This window comes from Triticum urartu, chromosome 5 (genome assembly GCF_003073215.2).
Source record: "Triticum urartu cultivar G1812 chromosome 5, Tu2.1, whole genome shotgun sequence".
Classification (NCBI taxonomy): Eukaryota; Viridiplantae; Streptophyta; class Magnoliopsida; order Poales; family Poaceae; genus Triticum; species Triticum urartu.
In genome coordinates this window covers 624,958,843-624,970,044 of record NC_053026.1, presented here as the reverse complement: position 1 = coordinate 624,970,044, position 11,202 = coordinate 624,958,843, and the positions used below count along the sequence as shown (strand labels likewise).

Genomic DNA, 11,202 nt, shown 5'->3' with positions numbered 1-11,202 from the left:
AAAATGCTAACTCTACAGTGCAAAAATGTGAACGACAACAAGGAGCAAAATGCACACATCAATAAGCCTTTGCATATCGTAACCACATGTACATTTTACAGCTCCATCTACTCATCAACATTGTTATTATAATAATCATATAAAGCTGTAGTAATACATATACAAGTGCTCACATGGATCATGTGGTTATTTACACACTTTATTGTCCAACAACAAAATCATTGTGGACTTTTGCTTACTTGTGACTTGGTGTCTCACTTGAATTATCTTTATCTAGTTAAGAAATTAACTGACTAGTGTATCATCGGTCCAGTTCAATATGTTTGTGTTACCTCCGTTGGAACTTCAATTGCTTGTTGAAGATGAAGAAGAGGAAGGTGAAGAGGGAGATGATGGTCAGATGCAGGCATGTGACAAGACTAAAGTAGCGGCTCTCAAGTCCAAGGTAGCCCTCAAGGAACTCCTTAACAGTCTGGTCTTCTTGCCCTGGCATAAGGATCATCTCCGTCCGGTCACCCAGCTAGGAGAACATGAGCCCATACATTGTCCATGTCGCCGGGTTAGCCCAATACGCCCACCTCCACCATATTGGGATCAGCTGCATCCATGTCATCACATTTTTGTTGTTCATTAGGTTAGTCATGCACAAAATATCATATATTTTTAATTAAATATCATCTCCATGTAAAAGTACAAATCTAAATTGTATGCATCCTATGTGTGGTTTACTACAGTTTTACACGAGTTCTAATTTGCATATGTTCTCTCTAGGTAGCATTGTAATTAAGGTGAAAATGTTAGGTTAATAAGGAGTGAGATTAGTACCTCTCTTCCGATGATAAAGCCAGAGAAGACATTCCAAAATATGAAGATAAGGAACGACAATCCGGCAGCTATCTCAAGGTTAGGTGTCAGTGCCACTGTCATCATTCCGAAGAGTGTGTAGTACATCAAGCTTAGTGCCATGTATATTACAAACCAACAGAACTTGCACATGGTCATCTGGAACCCAATCATTGGGTATATGATTGACGCAAACATGAAAACTTGGACAAGCATGTAAGGCATTTCAATTGCCATCTGCAAAATAGAAATCAAGCTGGAGTTTAAAATTCATATGCCAATAATTAGAACACGATGCTAAAGTAATATGACCTGAGCTATGACATAAGCCAATGTAGAGTACATGCCCGCTGCCTTTTCTCGATAAAGAACAACTCTCTCCATTTATACAACTGGTTGTAAGATGGTGCAATTCATAAAGCCCAAAAATAGTGACGATCCATATACTACTCCCAGTATGTTGAATATGTCTTGTTGTTGTTTTCTGTTGCAAAGGAGTACCAAGTTACGATCTAATTGAGGTATTATTAGTTTGCATGAAATAAGCCATCACTTGGGTTGTCGCCATTTCTGCTTACATGGTTGAGCCAATTTTCCAGAAAACAATTCCAAACATAATTGAAAGAACCAATGTGTTCAGAAACCGAACAAGATTGTGTTCTGGATTTTTCCAATATGCATATATTTGCCTCCATAGGCAAACCATGCATTGTGCTCTAAAGTCTTGCCAATATCCCGATGGAAATTTTAGATCCTCTGTGTTTGGCGCTGCTTTCCCCAGCTCATCAATTAGAAGCATGTTATTGCTGCAGAAACAAGGTATTCATTATACCTATCTTCACCCTATTGCTCAGACGAGTTAACAGGCTTACATGTATAGGGAGGAGTTGCGATAAATTTGTGCGTAGTCCACTCCTATCTCATATTCTGCTGATTGTGAAGTTATGTTTAGCACCCATGCTGCTGGGTTTTGTCCCTCTTTTATTATAGGAACGCCAGGTATAGCCTACAATATAACAATTTTAGTATTTTTTATCTCTACCTTTTGGATAGATGTTTCTGATCATGCGATATACCTGGAAATACTTGATCATATTTTCAGATAGTGGACCTAATGAGCCACTGTATATGATCTGACCACCTCTTTTCATGAGTACAAGCTGCAATTATTCAAATTAAATTCAAGTTTACAAAGCTAGCTTTATAGTACTAATGCTAATAATTTGTAAAGGCTAATTTATGATCAACCATTATATTTAAGTTACTATTAGAAAACTAAATAAATTTGAGGCCTAACTGTATGTGATGTTTTATTTTGGTAAGAATATAGTGGTTTGGTTATCTCTAATAAATAGTTCACTTCTCTTTTTTTAATCTTCTGGTGTTGACACCATGTGACCATAATTTTCCTTTCTTGCAAAATTGGTCGCATTTGTTTTGATATATAAAAAAGGTACACTTAAGAATACCTCATCAAAAGCTTCAAATATCTCAATGCTTGGTTGGTGTATTGTGCAGACAACAGTTCGCCCAGTGTCTCCTATCTTTCTTACTGTTCTCATGACAATTGCTGCAGCACGAGCATCCAGACCTGTGGTCGGCTCGTCCATAAATATAATGGAAGGACTAGCTACCAACTCCACTGCTATTGTTAGCCTTTTTCGCTGCTTGGCTGAAAGACCAGTTGTTCCCGCGAGACCTACCATGGAATTCTTCAGTCCAGTTAATTCGACTAGGTCAACTACTTCTTCTATGAGCATCTGAAAGCATGTTGAAGAGGAATCTTGTGAGATATATATAGGTATATGTTAGCTTCAAATATAGTCAAGATTGTAGCAGGTCAATGGTCATACATGTCTTTGGCGAGATTTAACATTCGAAGGAAGTCGAAGCCATGCAGAGAACTGTAGTGACTCATACACGGTGAGGTTAGGGGAGTGAATGTCACTCTGTTCACAGTAGCCTGAGATCCTTGAGAATATTTCTTGCTTCTTTGGGTATCCTGCTATTCTAATAGTACCTTCAATATGTCCTCCAGTTTTTCTTCTAGCTAAAACATCGAGCAACGTTGTGTTTCCAGCACCTGTGATCCCCATTAGCGCCGTTAACACCCCTGGCCTAAAAACGCCACCCACATCTTGTAGCAGTTGAAGATTTTTTCCTGTTACTCCATACTTCACCATCTCCTGGTGGAAGAAATGACAATATTAAAATGACTGACTTGAATGGATACTATTTTATAGTGACGGGAATGGATTAAACTATTTAGTAAGGCATTGTCTTACCTTAGGCATGTCGACAAAATAATTTATATGATAAAATGCAAGGGAAAGAGGCTGAAAAGGGAGGGTAACTTGACTACTTGATGCATTGACATTTCCAACTTTTTGGTTCTTGTACTCCAGATCTATCTTCGTGGCATTGATCTTAACTTGATGATTGTGTGGAGCTACAAATGAAAAACAAGCAGGATAATTTTAGCTTGCATTTATATTTTAACACTTAAAAGGATTGTTGTGCCTTTGAATACATACAATTCATGAACTCCAGCGCAAATATAGTGAGGATGTTGAACACAATTGAGAATCCAAATAAAATACCGACACAAATCCAGTACTAGTGCCACTCTGTGAGCAACCCTCTAATTTTGAGGGTAGCTTCACCAACTGTTTTAGCATTTGCATAATAAAGTTCCTATTAGCATGAACAATCATCAGCATCCGGTCATAACTAATGTCACAGGTTATGCACTTTAGATAAAGAATGATATTAAATTAGTTACATACAGTAGCCCATCTTTCATCAAGGAACTCATTTAGGGCAACTGCATTTTGTGCGTATGTGAATGGGGAAGCCCAATACCCCCACTGCAACCATGGTTGGAGATTATCTGTTTTGATGTACACAATTGGTGAGTATCTTTGATGGACATACGTCTAGATATATGTCATGTTTCTATCATACATCTTATGTTATTATGGCTAAAACATCTAACCTTTGGATATGACGAAGCCTCCAAATATGTAGATTGCTATAAGAATTATGACACTTAGCATGTTGGACATTACTTGTGTCCTTCCTATTGCCGCTAAGAAACGATCGAGGCCCATTGACATTTGATGCATGGCAAAAAGTTCCAAAAAATGTTGGGTGAATCTGTAAGAAGCAAGGTTACCCTAGCTTAGTAAACATTTAGATAATCAGATATTGATTGACCAAGATCAGTACCTAACAAAGGAAGGTGAGTAACCAATCACATAGTAGGTTAAGCTGGTTCAGAGACCCATCTCTATAAGTGACATTGGGAGGTTGATGATGTAAACCGAAGAAAGAGGTGCCCATCCTGGCAATGCTAGTAACTCTCTTTGCTTGTAAAAAGTCGGTAGTCGCTTCATTGTCATTGCAATTTCTGTCATGCCATTGAAGTTTGCTATCACAATAGCCATAAAGAGTGATCCCATATACTTATTGGCATCAAGTATAGTCTTATGATTCATATTTCCTCGAATAAAAACCATTGAGATGACAAAAGCAAGAATAATTATTTGTACAGTCTTGAATATATGAAGTGGGGAGTTTTTTTTTTGAGAAGCAGTACTTCCCTTGAAAAGCATGCTTTTAAAATATTCCATCTAGAGATATTGTGATTTGTGTTTGTTTTGATCTCCCTGTCATTTCCTCTATTGTTTGTCATTTTGTTTGCTGCAAGTCGAGGGAGATAAGATGAATAGAAGAATTCTGCTATATTTTCTACTGGCCAGTACTGATACATATTTTCATCACCAATCCAGTATTGCCTTTGATCCATCTTTGAGGTCACCTGGCCAAATGGAGAAAAATGTTGTTGTGAGTTAGATACATTATTATGCATGAACATGCCATATTAGTGAATTTGGGGAATGAGATTATGACTCATACTGAAGTTACTTGGTACTATTAATGCATTATTTCCCTTAACTTACGTGAACACTATTTTTGTGAGGATGTTAAAAAAAATCTCACTATTAGTTTATTTAATAGTTCATTGCCATTAGAGTTGATAACCTAATACCTCTTGAAGGAAATCATCTACATTCTTCCTATTGGGGCATCTGAATCCCATCATTTGAAAACAATCAATAGCATTTTCTTGAGGACCATGATATACAAGTTGACCCTCGCATAATAGAATTATGTCGTCAAATAATTCCAATGTCTCGGGAGATGGTTGCAATAAGGACATAACCATGTTGAGATCCATCAGATGAGTCATTTGTTGGAGGAACTTTACAATCTCGTATGTGGTGGAGCTATCTAGACCTGTTGAAATATCGTCCATAAAGAAGCATCTTGCTAGACCAACTAGCATCTCTCCTGCATTTATAATTTTATCTTGAAATACATCAACAATGTTAAATTTGAAAAAATGTGCTTTCAATATTCATACTTGTTCACTTGAGCACTGGCATCATCAAGCACAGTTTTTCTGTATAACTATCATATTGGTAAGAAGAGCATGATATTTTTATGTTATTACATAGAAAATGTATATTACAAATGCTATAGATTCCATTGTGGGGAAATTTTAGTGGACTAGATAATTTATAATTGCGTCTAACATATTTAGGGCTTATTTAATTCAGTAGCATAAATATCAAACCTAATGTGGAACTAATTTTTCTGGAGAACATATATAGTTAAAGGAGAGAGAGAGAGAGCATTCTATAGTATTTTCACTGGCTCACTACTAGTTTACTACTTTCTTAGTCCATTTAACTGAACATGCAAAACAAAATTGGTGTCATTTTTAACTTTTTGTTACTTTATAATGTTCTCATGGTGGGCTAACTAGGAGTTTTTTTGTTCTACCTAGAAATATTGTACACAATATGGAAGTTGTTGAGGTGATAAATTTTACTTGTGCCAAGTACTATAACATAAAGTTGGATTGAAAATGCACTCTAGAAATTGGCATGTAGGGTGATCACATGAATAAGGTATATAGTAGAAAATATAGGATACCTACCTATTGTGGCCCTTTTCTTTTGTCCTCCTGATATGCCTCTTCTCAACTCATCCCCCACTAGGGTATCAGCACACTCGGACAAACCAAGCATCTCCATATACCAAAAGTTTGTGATTATGTTACCAAGACAAATTTAAAATTTAAAATTTACTAAGTTACCTTGATAATATAGTTTGTTGTAAGGTTGCTTCCTTCTCCAAAGGTAGTAGCCTGCAGAAGACGGATTGAAGTAATTGATGCACTACTTACAAGTTTATCAAAATTGGGGGAATGTAAAATTAATGACCTTCATAGATGTGCCGAGATATTGGTCCACTTTATTAATGTCTCCTTTTTCCTTCTCATTCCTTGTCCCAACGTCCCTAAGGCGGCAGTGTCACACACGTATTATTGTACTAGTATACATTTCACTAAAAAAGGTACCCCTTGAACATCTTGAAGAGTGCTTCTTGAGTTACATTGTATATGTTTGGTTATAAATTAGTTCAGTCCTATACACCGAAAATAAATTTATATCATAAATGCAATATGAATAACACACCATGCACAAGAGCGTGCTCACCAAATTCATTATTGGTTCCCAACATCTTGGAAGAGAAATCAATCGTCTCTCTAACGGTCATCTTCGCATGGTGAAGATCATACTGGCTAATGTATGCATGCAAGTATTGTGGTGTTGAGGAATTCACTTCTTCTCCATTATACATGACCTTTCCTTTGAGCTATTAACAGATGTGACATCAACAAAATGCAATTTTGGTTAACCAACACTTTTGTTGTTAGAAAGTGGTTTTGGTGATAATTAACTACTTAACATAGTCTACCTTCAAAGAAGAATCCAACTTTCCTGCCAATGCTTTTAGAAAAGTTGTTTTCCCGGAACCTGGTGCTCCTAGAAGAAGGGTCATCCTAATTATGCAATAAGATCACAAAATTTCATAGATGAGTAAATTAATGAATGGTGAACTCTTGATTATGAAGATAAATAGTGTAAAAATAATCATTATCGATTTAGTGTATATGATGCCTACCGTGATGGATTAATTGCCCCGCTCACTCCATTTATGACTTTGATGGGTTTTTTTCTTGTAGTACACATGTCTGAACATGTTGCCAATTTCTGCATACATACAAAAAACTATTAGAACGATGATTTTAGATGTGACCTACCCAACAATAGGTAGATTGAAGGAAACATCTAGATTTAAACATACATATGCTATGAAGATGTTAAACATTATGGAAACTTGCATTTCGTTTTGGTTCTGGAAGCAATATGAACATTTTTCAGTTTAAGTCCTGGGATGCAAAAGCCTGAGATGTACTTTGATCTCCATTTAAATTATGTTGAACTATTTGAAATTATCTTGGCGTAGGGCGCACACTATCGATGTCTCAACTTGCTTAATTTTGTGTACCACACATCCTAGCTCTAGAACTATCACCTCCTTCCTTTCCTTTTTCTGCATGTCGTTATGCATAGCCGGCCGCTTTCCTTTCAATGGAGTGATGTGGCTTGCAAAGTAATCCAATTATCTGGTCGTTGTGCATTTCCTTATATAGCTAAAGCATTTCTAGACACCACTTCGACCAGCTTGGCTTGGTAATCCTACAGGCAGTTATGCTCTGATACCAGAGCTGTCAGGACCCCGATTCTAAGTCACGCTGATCTAGCCTGTAACACCTCATATCACTTTGCGGCCTCACGCACGGTATTCCCACGGATGTCGCCTTACCATGGCCCGGGACTGTTTGCGCCTTTTGGCTCACGTATATGATAGTGTCGCTAGCATCCATATGGCAGAGAACCCGGGCCGACATGACTAGTCGTAAACCCAAAGTGCACTAACTTACGGGGACAGGCATACATGAATCAACATCGAGCATGTCGGTCAGCAGCGTGTGAATCCGGGTTGTAGCACTGGGCTAACAGGACTCCGGGAACCCGGGCTGTAGCAGGCTAGGCAGGACTCTGGATGTCACCGTGTGACATTTCCCCGAAGGGACAGACACAAGAACGAAGTGAATCACATGCCGGCCAGTCAAATGTTCCGGAGCAGTAGTGCTGGGCTAGCAGGACTATAGTGAACCGGGTTGTAGCGGACTACTATGCCTGATGGAAGCACAAGACTACATTTCCCCATAAGAGAGGCTACCAAGTATAAACAACTAGGTTGTCGGATCCCACACATACCAAGCATTTCAATCATACACACAATATGTGCAATACAACATGGCATCACAACAAGACTCTACGACTCAGAGTATTTATTCATTAGGCTCCAAAGAGCCAGATATTACAAACATGGCTCTCATGACCCGGCATTCAAGTCATACAAGCAACAAGCACAAGCAGAAGCTTAACTTGTCTGAGTACAGACAACTACAAATGAAAAAGGCTGAGAAGCCTGACTATCTACAAGACCCTGGCGAGGGCACAAGATCGTAGCTGAGGTATCAAGCTAAACGTCGAAGTACACACGGAACTACTAGCGAGACTGACGTCTCTCTGCAAAACATAAAATAGGCAAACGTGAGTACGAATGTACCCAGCAAGACTTACATCAGAACTAACAACATATGCATCGGTATCAACAAAGGGGGTGGTGGAGTTTAACTGCAGCAAGCCAGCTTTGACACAGTGGCTAACCTGAACTACGACTGCAAGTAACTCTTTGAGGTGGCGCACACGAGTCCACATATTCACCATGTCAATACACCACTATGGATCCGCTCCCGTCTCCCCACGAGAACGCCATCCATAGCACTCACGCTTATCTTGCGCATTTTAGAGTATCCACTTTCACTTGTCTATGTACTATGCAAGGGGTCCAAGTTTCCATATTCGAGGAATCCGGCTATTCGAATAGATAATGATAACCCTGCAGGGGTGTACTTCTTCACACACGCTCTCGTCACTTACCACCATGTACACATCGTGTATCTCGGCAACCTTCAAGCGGAAGCCTGGCGAGGGAGTCGGCCATGACTTGACTAACCAACAGTCTCTCGTCCAGGTTTATCGCCTATTCGGGTTCCATCCGCAAGGAGATCCGACCGGGGTGTCGGTGTACTAGAGTAGGGGTACCCTAGTATCCCGAACTTGTGCACGGGCAGTCGCGGCATCCTGCGGCAAGGCTTGCCGCGTGACCGCCAAGACCCTCCGCGGCTACTTTGAAGACCATTCAAGAGCAAAGTACTCAAACCAAGGCCCCGGAAGAGGAGCTGGCCGGGAAGGAAACAAAACCCCGGCAAGAGGAGCTTGCCGGGAAGGCTAACCAAGGCATAGCAAGAAAACTTGCCGCGACGCGCCACGCGTCCCGGCAAGGCCCGGTGAGCGGCAAGCTCCCGAACACGACAAGACGACGACCGTGGCAAGGAGCTTGCCGCGGGAAACCCCCACTTCGTGCCCGCGCTCCAGCACACCCGCCAACGTGTCGCTCTAGGACCCTCCCAAGCACACGTGGCAGGAGGCCGTGCAGCTAGGGGTGCACGGTGGCAAGCAGGCGCTGACAAGATAACCATCGTTGCAAACGGTGGCGTCCCTAGCGGTCCCTTTCGGTACTGTTTAGGCGACACAGACGGGTAATTAATGCCCTTGTCCCCTGCTGTCAGGGTAAGGTATGATACACTGTAGCAGGTAGTTGTGCCTACCACAGCACCTTTCCATTTTTGCCCTTTACCTCCGTTGCCACATGTCGATAGCCCCTTGAGCATATAAAAGGAGGCCCGTGTGCAACGTAGAGGGGGGGGGGAGCCAGTTCGAACACTCACGCTCGGTCCTGCTAGCCGCTGGTGTGTACTGTAGCACTCCGCGCTCCCGAGCTAGAAATCAATACCAAACCACAAAGCAGGAGTAGGGTTTTACGCATCCGTGCGGCCCGAACCTGGGTAAATCGCTCGCGTGCTTCGCCTCGATCTGCTCTTTGCACGACCTCCGCCCCCGCCGAACCGAAAGGGACCAGGCCCGCCGGTCCCATAGGTGCCCGTGGATCAGCACCCCGGCATCTTTGGCGCGCCAGGTAGGGGGCGTCGAAGTTGTGAGAACCAGATCCGGCGTTCACGCGAGCTACATCTTCATCATCTTCATCGACATGCCGCCGAAGAAGAAGGTTTCAGAGGCAGCTGTTCTGTCCGCGCCGAACCCACCACCGCCGGAGCAAATGGCTGGTGGGGCAGACGCCGGCGGAAGAACGGGCGTCGACGAGGGGGATCGCGGTGTTGCCAGGTCCAAGGACAAGGCTGCGCTGCCCATCGGCGGCGTGGCCGGCTCCCACAACGACCGGGCGCACCCCAAGACCTCGGCGTCCGTACATGCACCGCGCCCATCTCAGGAGGCGCGGGACCGGCAGCGTTATGGTACTCACGGTACCATGCATTTGCTGGACCAAGATCGAGCTGGTGGATCCCGGAGTGATCAAGACCAGCATGCACGCCAACATGTTGGCACGAGCGAGGCTCGGTCGCCTGGACGGAATACTGCTCCTTCTAACATAGTTGGAAGTCCGAGCATATCCCGCTCCTCGCACCGTTCGCCACCACCAGGGATCTTTGTGCTCAAGCTGACTCAACCGTCTGTAACGCCATCAACTGGACAGAGCAAGAAGAGGAAGTTGATTTCTGGTGACTATTTGCCGGCAGAGCTCCCCGAAGCCGCCGCCAAGAAGGTCCCCAAGATCAATGCCAAGAGCGCTGAGGAGCAATCTTCTCCGGCAAACCCCAGGGTTTGTTCCGTTGAAGCAGAGGCTCCCGGCAAGTTTTGCTTCGGCAAACTTGCTGCGGAACGTCAAGCTCCGGCCGAGCCGCAGGTTCTCGCTGTAGAAGCGGACGTTCCCGCAGCAACAGATTTGCCTTGCGCTAAGGAGCAATCTGCTCCGACAGGCCCTGGGCTTTGTTCCATTGAAGCAGAGGCTCCCGACAAGTTTTGCTCCGGCAAGCTTGCCGGGGAATGTCACGCTCCGGCAAAGCCGCAGGTTCTTGCCGTAGAAGCGGATATTCCCGCAGCAGTCCCAAAGATCAACACCAAGAGCGCTGAGGAGAAAGATGCTCCGACAAGCCCTAGGGTTTGTTCCGTTGAAGCAGAAGCTCCCGACAAGTTTTGCTCCGGCAAGCTTGTCGGGGAACGTCAAGCTCCGGCAGAGCCGCAGGTTCTTGCCGTGGAAGCGGATGTTCCCGCAGCAGCAGATTTGCCTTTAGTCCTTGTTGTCGAGCCACAAGCTCCAACATGGGCACAGCAGATTGTCCGTTTCCTTCAGATAGGAGGACTTCCCGAAGAGCAAGAAGAAGCGAAGAGAGTAGCCCGGCAGTCAAGTATGTACCAGTTTGTCGACAAGACACTATACAGAAGACAACTC

The 11,202-nt window shown here is 42.9% G+C and overlaps 1 pseudogene; it reads right to left on the bottom strand.

Moving 5' to 3' along the window:
* Positions 1 to 328: 328 nt before the first annotated feature.
* LOC125506348 lies at positions 329 to 5,191 on the bottom strand (annotated as a pseudogene).
* Positions 5,192 to 11,202: the final 6,011 nt, after the last annotated feature.